General features: G+C 44.8%; 1 protein-coding gene across 12 annotated transcripts in view; it reads right to left on the reverse strand.

Moving 5' to 3' along the window:
* Nucleotides 1–12,591, reverse strand: part of HHAT (hedgehog acyltransferase) — a 404,480-nt gene extending 391,889 nt beyond the window's left edge. For 10 of the 12 annotated variants that reach the window (XR_013529748.1, XR_013529751.1, XR_013529747.1 and 7 more), the window contains exon 1: nucleotides 12,031–12,137. The gene's annotated coding sequence lies outside the window, so the exon portion shown is untranslated. Of the gene's footprint in view, nucleotides 1–12,030; nucleotides 12,138–12,393 lie in introns of those variants that run through there. The other 2 variants (XR_013529744.1, XR_013529746.1) reach the window with 2 other exon arrangements.
* Nucleotides 12,592–14,041: the final 1,450 nt, after the last annotated feature.

Consider the following 14,041-nt stretch of genomic DNA (forward strand, 5'->3'; position numbering starts at 1 on the left):
GTCCAATTTTCATGAAACTGACCCTATTTTGTAGACTCTGAATTACATGACTTTCTCCAGGAAAATCACCAAGTCCAGATTCCCAAATCACAATTCTCTCCAAACCCCACTTAAGTCTTTTCTTTTCTTTTTCTGAGACAGATTCTTCCTCTGTGCATTGGAAGGAGTATATTGGCATGATCTCAGCTCACTGCAACCTCCTCCTCCCAGGCTCAAGTGACTCTCCTGCTTCAGCCTCCTGGGTAGCTGGGATTACAGGTGCACACCACCACAGCCTGCTAATTTTTGTATTTTTAGTAGAGATGGGGTTTTGCCATGTTGCCCAGGCTGGTCTCGAACTCCTGGCCTCGAGTGATCCCCCTGCCTCAGCCTCCCAAAGTGCTGGAATTACAAGCATGAGCCACTGCACCTGGTGGTCCCCACTTAAGAGTCTTATACTCTTATTCTTCATCCCACATAATTCTAAGGGGAAACACTTCTCCAAACCCAGAAAGGCTTTGTCAACAGAGAATAATGACTAGATAGACTGGAAGAGGTCCACTGGACTGGGGTGAGGGGGGGCTCTAATTACAGAACAGTTTAAAACATATACCTACTACTTCCAAATCTGCACCAACATGTTATGTATCAGTTATGTATTCTTGCATAAGAAATCATCACAACATGTAGTACCTTACAACAACGAACTTTCATTCTTTTTAAGGATTTTGTGGGATGGCAGTCTGGACAGTTCTGTTCATGTCCCTCCTGGGGTCACTTATGTGACTTCTGTTATCACACAGGTCCACTGGGGCTGGAGGGGCCACGATGACCTCATGCACATGTCTGGCGTTTGGGGCCAGCTCATACAAGACACCTCCCTTCTCCTCCAGGCCAGCCCTCCTCCTCTGGTAGGCTGGACTCAGCTTTTTCACAGCAGTGAGGCTTCAGGGTTCCAAAAGAAAAAAGGCAAGAGATGCAACGTCCTTTAAGGACTGGGCTCCGGAGTTCACAGAACACTTTATTGGTAAAAGAAGTCCAAAGGCCAGCCCAGATTCAGGGAGGAGGAGAAAACAGACCATACTTCCTTATGAAAGAAACAGCAAGGGTACCTTAGAAAGGGGTGGGGACACAATCTACCACACCAGGTTTATTACAGTTACTAATCAATAAAATCTGGAAAATTAGTTGAAAAACCTTTCACAATGGATCTTTATTACATAAAATGTCACAAAGGTTGTTTTCTTCTCCTTTCTCTTATATGTATGTCTTGAAATCCAAATCAGAATTTCAAAATCAGTGATGTCTCTGTTTCCATTTTGTCTCATCTCCAGCCAGTTTGGGAATTCCTTTTATAACCTACTTGACCATAACCTACTTGACCATTTCCAGTAATATTACAAGGCAGAGAAACTCTGTTCCTAAGCAGTCCTTGCTTTTGTTGTTTTAGTTTTGAGACAGGGTCTTACTCTGTCACCCAGGCTGGAGTGCAGTGGCGTGATCACAGCTCACTGCAGCTCTGAACTCCTGGGCTCAAGTGAGCCTCCTGCCTCTGCCTCCCAGGTGCACACCACTGTGCCTGGCTAGCAGTTCTGATTGTTATCATGTTTTCCCTTGAAATCTACCCCTCTGTTTCTAAAAAATACAGAGGTGGATTTCTTCTGCCACTAGTCATCTTCTACCTTCTGGAACAAAAGGCATGGAGACAGCATAGTGTCATGTGATTTCAGGGGCGGCTCTGCAGTCAGAGTGCCAAAGACTGAATATCAGCTTTCCCACTTTATGGTTGTGTGACCCAGGACAAGTTGCATAACCCCCTGTGCCTCAATTTTCTTATCTGTAAAAAAAAAAAAAAACAAGGTAATAGCAAACTTCAGAAAATTGATGTGAGGATCAAATGAGTTTATAAAATGATAAAAACAGTGCCTTAGGCTTAGTAAACTCTGAAATGCTTATTCTTCTTGTTTTAATGCGATTACTATTATTGAGTATACTAAAAAGACTTTTTTATTCTTTCCAATAATACTCCAAACCTTCTTCCAAACCAACATCGATGATTCCTTCAACCATTACTTCAATGACTTGGTTCTAGGTTCCTTTTTTTTTTTTTTTGAGACCAGATCTCACTGTCATTCTGTTGCTCAGGCTGGAATGCAGTGGCACTACCGTGGCTCACTGCAGCCTCAGCCTCCCAGGCTCAAGCAATCCTTCCATCTCAGCCTCCTGAGTAGCTGGGACTACAGACAAGAGACATCACATCCAGTTTTTTAAGACATAGGGGTCTCACTATGTTTTCCCAGGCTGGTCTTGAACTCCTGCCTACACCTCCCAAAGTGCTGGGATTACAAGCATGAGCCACCATGCCTGTCCCAGATCCTTTGCCTTTCTCTCAGTCATCTCTTTATAGTACACGTCCATAGAACTGAACCCAAAGCTCCAGTTGTGTCAAACAGTGTGAAGACAAGACTATCACTTCTCTTCTTTCAGAAACTGCACTCAAATAATGAAACCTTAGACACAGGTCTTCATTCAGCAAATACTAATGAACTCCTACTGACAACCAAGAACTGTGCTTTTTGTGAAGAAAAAAATATAAAGATGCCCTCTGTGGGATCCACCAAAGATGGCTCCCCTTGGAATCTCCATGTCGTGAGATGGAGAGTCCCCCGCAAAAGGGACTCTGCTGATGTGATGAAGAATCTTTTGATTGATAAATCAGCCTGGATTATCTGGGTAGGCCCAAGGTAATCACAAGGTTCCTTATAGGAGGGAGGCAGAAGGGTCAGAGACAGAGGAAATCTGAGGTGACGCTGAAGGCAGAGGTTAGTGTGGTGTGCTTTGAAGGTGGAGGAAGGGCTCCCAAACAGAGGAATCTAAGAGGCATCTAAAGGCTGGAAAAGTCAACAAAAACAAAAAAATTCTTCCCTAGAACCTCCAGAAGAAATGAACCCTGCTGACCCATTTTGGACCTCCGAAATCCAGAGAACCACAGGTAGTAAATATGCGTTGTTTTAAACCACTGAATTTCTGTTAATTTATTACAGGTGCCATAGGAAACTCATATACCATCCCTGCCCTCAGTTCATGGCCTTATGGGAGGAAAGCACCTAACTAAAAGGATTTATAGAAAACAGATTATTTTTTAATCCAACGGCCATAAACTTTCAAAACTTAAATTGGAAGAAAAGTTTTTTAATCTGGTGGTCATAAACTCTTAAAACTTACATTGGAAGAAAATTAAATCTGAAAACAAAATTTTATACTTAATACTCCCTTAACGTTTTGTGATTTCCACCTCACACTGATACCAATCCTATAATCAAACATAACTCTAAGTCTTTTTATATGAAATGCCCTTAAGCCAGATCTCTGCCATTAAAGATTGGCAAAAGGTAGTCAATTTCATAAGTCCCTGATTCAAAAAAAAAAAAAAGCAAGCTACTGATGTGATATTGCATTCTTTCCCCCTGAAAATTCTCAATCTATTTTAAGCCTTTTTAATCAGCAAGGCTTGTGCCCACATCTTCTACTCCCCAGCCTGAAAGCATCAGAATGAACCTACTTTTTATAAGATTTTAAGTAAATTTTATTAAAATATACTTAAATAAAGAGAGAATCTCAAGGCTTCCTTTTTATTATTTTTTTTCTTAAACAGGGTCTCACTTTGCCACCTAGACTAGAATACAGTGGCATGATCATAGCTCACTGAAGCCTCCAGTTCCCGGGCTCAAGCGATCCTCCTGACTTGGCCTCAGGAATAACTGGGATTGCAGGCTTGCATCACCACACCCTAATTCTTTGGTCTTGTTTTGTTTAGAGACAGGGTCTTGCTATGTGGCCCAGGCTAATCTCTAATTCCTGGCCTGAAGTGATCCTCCCTCCTCCCTCCTCCCTCCTCCCTCCTCCCAAAGTGGTGGGATTACAGGAAGCGGCCACCATGCCCAGCCCTTAGGGCTTTCAAGAAGTGGAAAGCCTTATGTAATTACCACTGAGATAAAAACTGCTTGCCAGGCCAGAGGCAGTGGCTCACATCTGTAATTCTAGCACTTTGGGAGGCGGAGATGGGCAGATTGCTTGAGCCTAGGAGATTGAGACCAGCCTGAGCAGCATGGCAAGACCTGTCTCTAAAAACAATACAAAAATTAGCCAGGCCTGGTGGTGCACACCTCTAGACCCAGCTACTCAAGAGGCTGAGGTGATATGATCACTTGAGCCTAGGAGAGGGAGACTGCAGGGAGCTGAGATCACACCACTGCACTGCAGCCTGGGTGACAGAGCGAGATCCTGTTTCCAAAAAAACAAAAGAATGCCTGAGACGCCCCTTCTGCCCTTTCCTAGTCACTAACTCCATCAAAGGTGACCACTAGCCTGACTTCTACCACCATAGTTCATTTAGTTCTGCCTGGTTCTGAAATTCACATCAATGGAATCACATTGCACTTTGTCTTTTATGTCTGTCTTGGTTTTGCTCAGCTTTGTGTCATGAGATTCATCCATGTTATGTGAGGCAATAATTTGTTCATTCTTACTACTGTACCAATTAGTGCCTTTTGTGTCCTATTGAAGAAACCTGTCCCTAGGTCATAAAGATATTTTACTTTGTTTCTTCCAGGAGCCTTGCTTTAGCATTCACATTTAGGTGTATGTCACCTTGATTGATTTTTGCATATAAGATGAGGCACATGATCTAGATTCATTTTGTCCATGTGGATAGCCAATTGACCCAGCATCATTTACTGAGATGCCCTGCAGTGTCACCTCTGTCATAAAAGACCACAGATGTATAAGCCTGTGTATGGATTCTCTACTCAGTTCCATAATCTGTGTAGCCTTATGCCAAATCCCACACTGACATGACTACCCACTGATCTAGCAGCTTACGTCCTCTGATTGTGCTCTTCTTGGATGGTCTAGAATTTCCAAATACATTTTACAATCAGCTTATCACCTTCTGTTTTTGAAGAAAAAAGTCTGCTGGGATTTTGATTGGGATCTCCCCACATCTATAGATTTGCAGAGCAATACCATACCCTTCATTATTTTAAATCTAATTTCTTTCAATGCTCCAGCTTGCAAAGAGTTCTTTTTGTCGTGAGTGCTGAATGTTATAAAATAATTTTTCTCCTTTACTTTTATGTCTGTCTTGGTTTTGCTCAGCTTTGTGTCATGAGATTCATCCATGTTATGTGAGGCAATAATTTGTTCATTCTTACTACTGTACCAATTCGTGCCTTTTGTGTCCTATTGAAGAAACCTGTCCCTAGGTCATAAAGATATTTTACTTTGTTTAACTCTATACTCATGTATAGAGTTAAATTGCATTTGTTGACTTTTCTAGTGCTAAAGTTTACATTCCTGAAATAAATTCAACTTGGTCATGATTTATTATCCTTTTCATGGATTGCTAGATATGACTTACCAATACACTAGTTAAGACTTATGTGTCTGTCTTTATGAGCATTTGGCCTATAATTTTCTTGTAAGATCCTTATCAATTTTTAGTAACAAGATTGTGCTGGCCTCATAAATGCAACTTGAAAGTGGTTTCTCTTTTTAATTTTCTTAAATGTTTGGAAGTCTCACTAGTAAGCCATCTGGGCCTAAAAATTTTGCTACAAAAAGGTTTTTAACTACAAATTTAACGTCTTTAATAGATATAGGACTACTCATTTTTTTCTAGTTTTTGTGTATTCGGTAATACATTTTATTGGAAAAATGTGTCAATTTAATCTGAATTTTCAAATGTATTACCATGAAATTGTTCATAACATCTTAAGAGCTTTTAAATGTCTGTGGGATATGTGATAGCTCATTTTTCTTCCCTGACACTAATAACATCCACCATTAAGTTTCATTTCTACTCACAGAAAAAAAAAAAGTAGGGTGTATACACTACATGACAGACATCCACTAACTCAGGAATACTCTCCAACCGTATTACCTACAGAAGGAGCAGAGCAGGTAGATTACATAAACAGCCCAGCCATTCCCTCTCCAAAGTGTTCATGACCAGAAACAACTGTGAATCTGAGCAAAAGGGGACCCTCACTGGAGGAGGAGGAAACTGCTATTAGTAACGCGCTAACAGGCTGGATGTGGTGGCTTATGCCTGTAATCCCAGCATTTTGGGAGGCCAAGGTGGACAGATCAGTGGAGCCCAGGAGTTTGAGACCAACCTGGGCAACATGGCAAAACCCTGCCTCTACTAAAAATACAAAAATTAGCCAGGAATGGTGTTGCATGCCTCTATGTAGTCCCAGTTGCTCAGCAGGCTGAGGTGGGAGGATCACCTGAGCCTGGGAAGTTGAGGCTGCAGCGAGCTGTGATCCAGCTTGGGCAACAGAGAGAGACCCTAGGAAGAAAGAAAGAAAGAGGAAGGAAGGAAGGAAGGAAGGAAGGAAGGAAGGAAGGAAGGAAGGAAGGAAGGGAGGGAGGGAGGGAGGGAGGGAGGGAGGGAGGAGGGGAGGGGACGAGGGGAGGAGGGAAGGAGGGAAGGAGGGAAGGAGGGAAGGAGGGAAGGAGGGAAACAGGCGATAAGCTAAGGAGGTCAGCAAGTACTTAGATGAAAAATAACCACTAAGTAGTTTTGTAACCCAGGATCCCCCGCCCTCCACTCCCAAGATGTCCATAGATAGAATTCAGAGGGACATGAGCTCAAATATCTTTATTTTCATGAACTTCTGGCTGAAAAATCAGCATTTGATTAGATTATAGATGTGGACAACAAATCACACTAATAAGAACAGTTCTGGCTGGGCACAGTGGCTCATATCTGTAATTCTAGCACTTTCGGAGGCCGAGGTGGGCAGATCACTTGAGGCCACGAGTTCAATACTGGCCTGGCCAACATAGCAAAACCTTGTCTCTACTAAAAATACAAAAATTAGCCAGGTGGGTGCTTCACATCTGTAATCCCAGCCACTAGGGTGGGTTAGGCATGAGAAATTGCTAATTTCTCAGGAGGCGGAAGTTGCAGTGAGCCCAGATCACACCACTGCACTCCAGCCTGGGTGACAGAGTGAGCCCTGTTTCAAAAAAAAAAAAAAGACAAGGAAAAGTCATAGTAGTAACAGCAGCTCTGATGACTTGTCATCAATGAAAGTCACAGATACTTTCACACCACAGTGTAGTGCAGCTTTTGGAAATACCACAAAATACCATTTACATGGGCATCAACTACTTTGAAATTACAGGAGTTATTTGCTACTGCACTGAATTTTGTTACTTACTCCATTAGTAAAGAAGTACACATACTCATAAATCTGGAGCTTTATTTTTTAGTTTTTTCATTTTATTATTTTTTTAAGAAACAGGGTCTTACTCTGTCCTACAGGCTAGAGTGGCCTGATCATAGCTCACTGCAGCCTTGACCTCCTGTGCTCAAGTGATCCTTCCTCCTCAGCCTCCCAAGTAGTTGGGACTACAGGTGGTGCTAGCACTGGGGAGTGGCTGAAAATACAGATTCACATTAGCAGAGAGGTTTGACTAGAGACCATAGTAAATCAATTGCTTAGACTCATATGAAAATCCTATCAGCGAGTGGCATGTAACAAGCTGCAGCTGGTGTCAGGCTTTATAGTGGCAATGAGTTGATGTTCTTCCATTGTACAGCTGCATCAGGTGGCAGGCTTTAAGTCAGAATCAGACACTTATTTTAGTCCACTCATGGCCTGCCCATTATTTTATTTACCACTTCCAGCTGTGCCTCTTTCCTGCACTGCACACTTGTCTCTGTCAGTTTTGGTAAGCCCACAAGCTAACCCTAGCCAAAATGAGTAAAAAACAAATGTCACTGGTAAGCTTCTTCAAAAAAGGGGAAACGCCCAATGATGAGGCAGCAGAAGACTCTAAGACTGCCCACAAAAAGAAAGCTGCATTTAAAATAAAATACCAGGAGTCCTACTCAAATTACAGGTTCCTTGCAACAGGTGGTTCACTTTCCTCAAGCCCACTTTGTAGCATATCCAAATGGCTGTTCAATGAAGCCATGAAACCTTCAAAACTGCTTCACCACATGGAGACCAAGCACCCTGCATTACAAGACAAGCCTTTGGAGTTTTTCAAAAGAAAAAATATGAACACAAAGAACAGAAGCAATTATTGAAGGCGACCATTTCATCAAATCATGTCTGCAATGAGAGGATCATTCTTAGTGGCTAACTGTACTGCTAAAGCTAAGAAGCCCTTTACTATTGGTGAAGAGTTGGTCCTGCCTACTTCTAAGGACATTTGTTCTGAACTTTTAGGAGAGGCTGCAATTCAAAAGGTGGCATGTGTTCCTCTCTAGCAGCATAACTAGGTGAATTGATGAAACAGCAAGGTATATTGAGGTACATTTGTTAGAGAGGATTAATGAGTCACCGTGGCATGCAATCCAGGTTGACTAGTCTATCAGTGTTGACACCAAGGCAACAATGCTTGTTTCTGTATGGTATGGTTTTCAGGAGGATGTGCCCGAGGATACGTTAGGTGCACAAGGATATGTCACTTGCACTTTTGTTGCTAACCAATGCCTCAGCTGCAGAACTATTCAGGTCTATGTCATTTGCACATTTGTTGCTAACCAACACCACAGCTTCAGAACTATTCACGACTTTGATGATTACATACCAGGATAACTGAATTGGTCATTTTGTGTAGTATATGCATGGGCAGAGCAACTGTTATGACTGGATAGCTTTATGTTTTCACTACTTGGGTCAAAGAGGTCACTTCTGAATGTGAGTCTTTGTGCTGTGTCATCCATAGAGAAGTGTTGGCTAGCCAAAAAATGTCACCTGAACTGAATGCTTTGCAGGATGTGATTAAAATTATCAACCATATTAAAGTACACGCTCTTAACTCATGTCTATTCATGCATCTCTGTGAGATGGATGTAGAGCACACATATCTTTCTTATACACAGAAGTGAGATGGCTTTCTAAAGGTAGATCACTGGCCAGAGTCTGAGTTATGAGGTTTCTTTTAGAAAAACTGCTCCAGAGATTTCTTTTAAAAAAATCATCACCACTGACAGCTCATTTCACAGAAGGGTTTGCAAAACTTGCTTACCTTCTCAACAAACTCCATCTGTCATGTCAGGGGAAAACTGTGTTCAAGTCAGCAGATAAGCGGCTGCACTCAAAACCAAACTGGAATTATTGGGGTAACAAGTGAACACTGGGATTTCTGACATGTTTCAAACATTAGCAGAGATCTTGAAAGATTCTAAGCCAAGACCTTCTTTCTCCCAGCTGGTACATGATCTCAGCGTTCCAAAGAGTTTGAGTGGCTGGGTGCGGTGGCTTATGTTTGTAATCCCAGCACTTTGGAAGGCCGAGGCAGGTGGATCACGAGGTCAGGAGCTCAAGATCAGCCTGGCCAACACAGTGAAACCCCATCTCTATTAAAGATACAAAACTCAGCTAGGCATGGTGCCAGGTGCGTGTAATCCCAGCTACTCAGAAGGCTGAGGCAGGAGAATTGCTTGAATTCGGGAGGCAGAGGTTGCAGTGAACTGAGACTGTACCACTGCACTCCAGCCTAGGCAACAGAGCTAGATGCCTTCTCAAAAAAAAAAAAAAAAGTTTAACATTACTTCCCAACCACAAAAGACCCCCAAACTGGGAAGGATCCTAGACCTGTTTGTGAATAAGCCAGGTGAACTGACTTTGTCCGTGCTAGAAGGGGATCAGCTGCTTGAGATGGCCAATGATGGGGCCTTAGAAGTATGTTTGAGACAACTTCAAATCTCCATACATTCTGAATTAAACTCAAGGTGAAATATCCTGAGATTGCCAAAAAAGCACCCAAAAGCCTGCTTCCATTTCCAACATCCTATCTTTGTGAAGCAGGGTCTTCTGCAGGGACAGCAGCCAAAATGAGACTATGGAGTAGACTGGACATAAGCAAACACTGTGGGTGTCAATGTCTCCCATTCACCCCCAGATGGGACCATCTAGTGGCAGGAAAACAAGCTCAGGGGTCCCATGATTCTACCCTATGGGGAGCTGTATAATTACTTCATTATACATTACAATGTATAGAAATAAAATCCACAGTAAGTATAATGCAGGTGGAGCATGGTGACTCACAACTGTAATCCCAGCACTCTGGGAGGCCAGGGAGGGGATGACTTGAGCTCAGGAGTTCGAGCTCAAGAGTTTGAGACCAGCCTGGTCACCGACATGGTGAAACCCCATCTCTATTAAAAACACAAAAATTAGCCAGGTGTGGTGTTGCATGCCTGTAATCCCAGCTACTGGGGCGGCTGAGGTACAAAAATTACTTGATCCCGGGAGGTGGAGGTTGTAGTGAACCAGTACCATGCCACTGCACTCCAGCTTGGGCAACAGAGCGAGACTCTGTTTCAAAATAAATAAATGTAATGCACTTGAATTATACCAAAAACCATCCAACCTCCCCTGGTCCATGAAAAAAACTGTCTTCCATGAAACCAGTCCTTGGTACCAAAAAGGTTGGGGACCACTGCTTTAGGGAACACTTCCCCCTTGGCCAGGCCCTGAGGTGGAAGCAGGACATGTGGGTAAGGCCCATGCTCGAAAGTTCCTGATGCTACCTGCAGAGCTCCCAGCAACATCTGGCCACCCGCAGAAATGTTTGCTTTCTCCAAAGACTTCACCTTCACCCTAAGTTGATCCATCTAACCTACTTCCAAGAAGAGGGGAAAGTAAACAGTAAAGCACAGGCATTGATCCAAAAGAGGAGTTCAAAACCCGGCCCTGACATGTACTAGTTTGTGGCTTTGGCCTCCCTCCAAGGCTTTCTCTATCCCACTGTGAAAAGCATAACACCACCTATCTTTGCCTGTTACTGTAAGGTTTAGAAATAATGTATCTAAAGCACCCGACAAGCACATAGTCTCCTTAACATTAATTGAATCTCAGGTCAGAGCTGTCCCTAACAAACACTTAATTACAATTAGGGACTGACTAGCAACCAGAAAGGAGGGAGAAAAATCACAGGGGAAACGGAACATGAGGAATGGGGGGGTGGGAATCATTCCTCAAAGTCTCCTTCAATGAACTATCACCTTTTCAATGAAGCCTTCCCTCTCCTCTCCTGAGTTACCGTAGCACTTAATCACATTGAAATAGTTCCTTAGCTCCGAGAATGAATGAATAATACAAAGCAGATGCCCGGCGTGGTGGCTCATGCCTGTAATTCCAGCACTTTCCGAGGCCATGGCAGGCACATCACCTGAGGTAAGGAGTTCGAGATCAGCCTTGCCAACATGGTCTCTACTAAAAATACAAAATTAGCTGGGCATGGTGGCACATGCCTGTACTCCCAGCTACTCAGAGGCGAGGCTGGAGAATCGCTTGAACGCGGGAGGCGGAGGTTGCAGTGAGCCGAGGTTGTGCCATTGCATTCCAGCCTGGGCGACAAGAGTGAAACTCCAAACAAACAACGAACCAGAAAGAGACAAACAATTTCTCACTCCCACATAATGCAAATCACCAAGGATGCCAAATGGTCTAGCCCTACAACCCTGATCCAAGAGCAATGAACACTGGTAGCAGCACACTTCTTAACACCAGTGTACCAGTACCTCTGGTGAGGATTAAGGGTAAAGACCTGCCGCCTGAGGGTTAGACTCAGAACAGATGAAGGAAACTGAGTCCTGAAGATAGAACGCGAAGGAAGTCTTTAACTTCAGAGTCCCAGGAGTCACAGCAGGTAGTCAGGCGCACCCCCGACACTGCCAAAGGGACCAGAGTTCGCAATTCCGCGCAGCAGTGGCGGAAGCTGGGGACCAGGCCAAGGAGCCAGGACGCCGGCAGGGCCGTGCGCGGACTTGTCCTGCCGCCCAGATCCCCGCCTCTGCCCCGGCGCACTGCGCGCGCGGCCCCTGCCGCTTTTGTCTCCTTCGCCGGACCGGGAACTTCCTCTGTCCCGCCCTCGGGCGCGCACACGGGAACGGGGGTAGGAAACGGAAAGCGTTTTGTGCATTTTTAACAGAGTCAACTGACGCAAAAAAAAAAAAAAAAAAAAAAAAAAAAATCAGTACCTAACCTCCCCAGGACCCCCCTACGGTCACCAGCTACCAACCTCCGGGCTGTCCCGGGCGGCGGCGACGGCAGCGTTCACGCGCGCCGCGAGTTCCCAACACCCCTCTTTCGGCACTTCCGAGTCCCAGCGACATCGGCGGCGGCTACGGGCTTCCCCGGGACACCACCCTCCTTCCCCCGGAGCTGCCCTTTGGAAGAGCAGCCCCGCGCGCGCCCTCCGAGCACGCCCCTGTCGCCGTGCCCGCGCGCCCTCCTCGCCCGGCGGCCGGACTCGGGAACCCGCGGCGCTCCCGGGGCGGTGGCGAGCAGGCCGTGCAGCTGCAGGGGGACGGGCCAGAGCGCGGCCTGCCTCTCCTAACCGCGTTTGCCCTGCGGTTGGCATGGGGCCTCTAGCCCTGCTCACCCCTCGGCTGCCGGTTCTCATGGACCCTGGCGTATGTATCTCCCCCCACCGTTGTGTTCATTGCAGGTGTGGGGCTGCCTGCAAGTTAATTGCAAAGTGGAAGTCACCTGAAACTCGAGGTGGGCCGTCATTCCAACACCAGTGGTCGCCACCTACGTTTTGTAAGCGAAAGGAGGTAGCTCGGTGCGGTGCAAAGAGGGCGGGCTTTGCAGCCCTGGCAGCTTCCAGGGCTTGCTGTGTGAACTCAGCCCCTGGGAGCCTGCCTGTCCACCTCTGTAAAACAGAAATAAACTTCCCTGCTTTTCCTGGTCAATTAAAGATCAAATAGAAATAAACTTTATGAATTGTAAAGCAACTTACAGAGATCACTACTGCAAAATGGGTACGGAGATTTTGAATGCGTTGGGAAAAGCGTGGAAGATCTGAAGATGCCCCAGCGGGATGTAATTAGGGCGATGTTGCTGCTCGGAGGCCTCCAAGCCTGAGCCAAGAGAGGCTTGCCAGAGTTCCACAGACTTATTTAGCAGGATCACCTGGGTTCTTATTAAAACCTCGGCCTTCTGGATCCTTCCCTAAAACCAAAGGAATCAGACTCTCCACGGGAGGGGCGTCTCAGGTGGTTCTGTGATGAGGTAAATGTGGATAACTCTGCCCTAGGCAGCAGGAAAACGCAGAAGCTGTGCTCTCAGAAATTTCATCTAGAAGTCATTGTAATGGTGGAGAAGATTGTTTTAATGACTGTAGAATTCTCCAGGAAACCAGAATGTGAACTCTTCAAGAGCTGGAGCTATCTTTTCTTTCGGCTTCCTCCCAACCCACCCACCCCAACACCTAGTACAGGATGGTGTTCAGTAAGCAGGTGTTAGTAAACTAGCCCCAAATAGGAGTGCCACAGTTAGCAAATAAAAATGCAACATGCTCCACTGAAATTGAATTTCAGGCTGGGCGTGTTGGCTCACACCTGTAATCCCCAGCACTTTGGGAGCCAAGACAGAAGGATCACTTGAGGCAGGGAGTTTGAGACCGGGCTGACCAACATGGTGAAACCCCATCTCTACTAAAAATACAAATATTAGCCGGGTGTGGTGGCGTGGCGTGCCTCTGTAATCCCAGTTACTTGGGAGGCTGAAACACGATAATCGCTTGAACCCCGGAGGCAGAGGTTGCAGTGAGCCAAGATCCCACCACAGCACTCCAACCTGGGTGACTGAGACTCTGTCTCAAAAAATAAGTAAATAGTTTCAGACGAACAATATGTAATTTTTTAGTATCAGTATGACCCATGTGATATTTGGGATATAAGTATGGTTTTTTTGTTTTTGTTTTTGTTTGAAGTACTTACAGGAAGCTTGTAATCCCAGCACTTTGGGAGGCAAGGTGAGCAGATAACTTGAGTCCAGGAGTTCGAGACCTGCCTGGCCAACATGATGAAACCCCATCTCCAAAAAAAAAAAAAAAATGACAAGAGGATGGATGCAGCAAACCACCATGGCATGTGTGTATACCTATGTAACAATCCTGCACGATCTGCACATGTGCCCCAGAACTTAAAACATATATTAAAAAATCATTTATCTGAAATTCAAATTTAAATCCTGGGTATCTGAAAACCAAATTTAACTGGATATTTTATCTGGCAACTCTAGAT

This window comes from Callithrix jacchus, chromosome 19 (assembly GCF_049354715.1).
Source record: "Callithrix jacchus isolate 240 chromosome 19, calJac240_pri, whole genome shotgun sequence".
In the NCBI taxonomy this organism is placed as follows: Eukaryota; Metazoa; Chordata; class Mammalia; order Primates; family Cebidae; genus Callithrix; species Callithrix jacchus.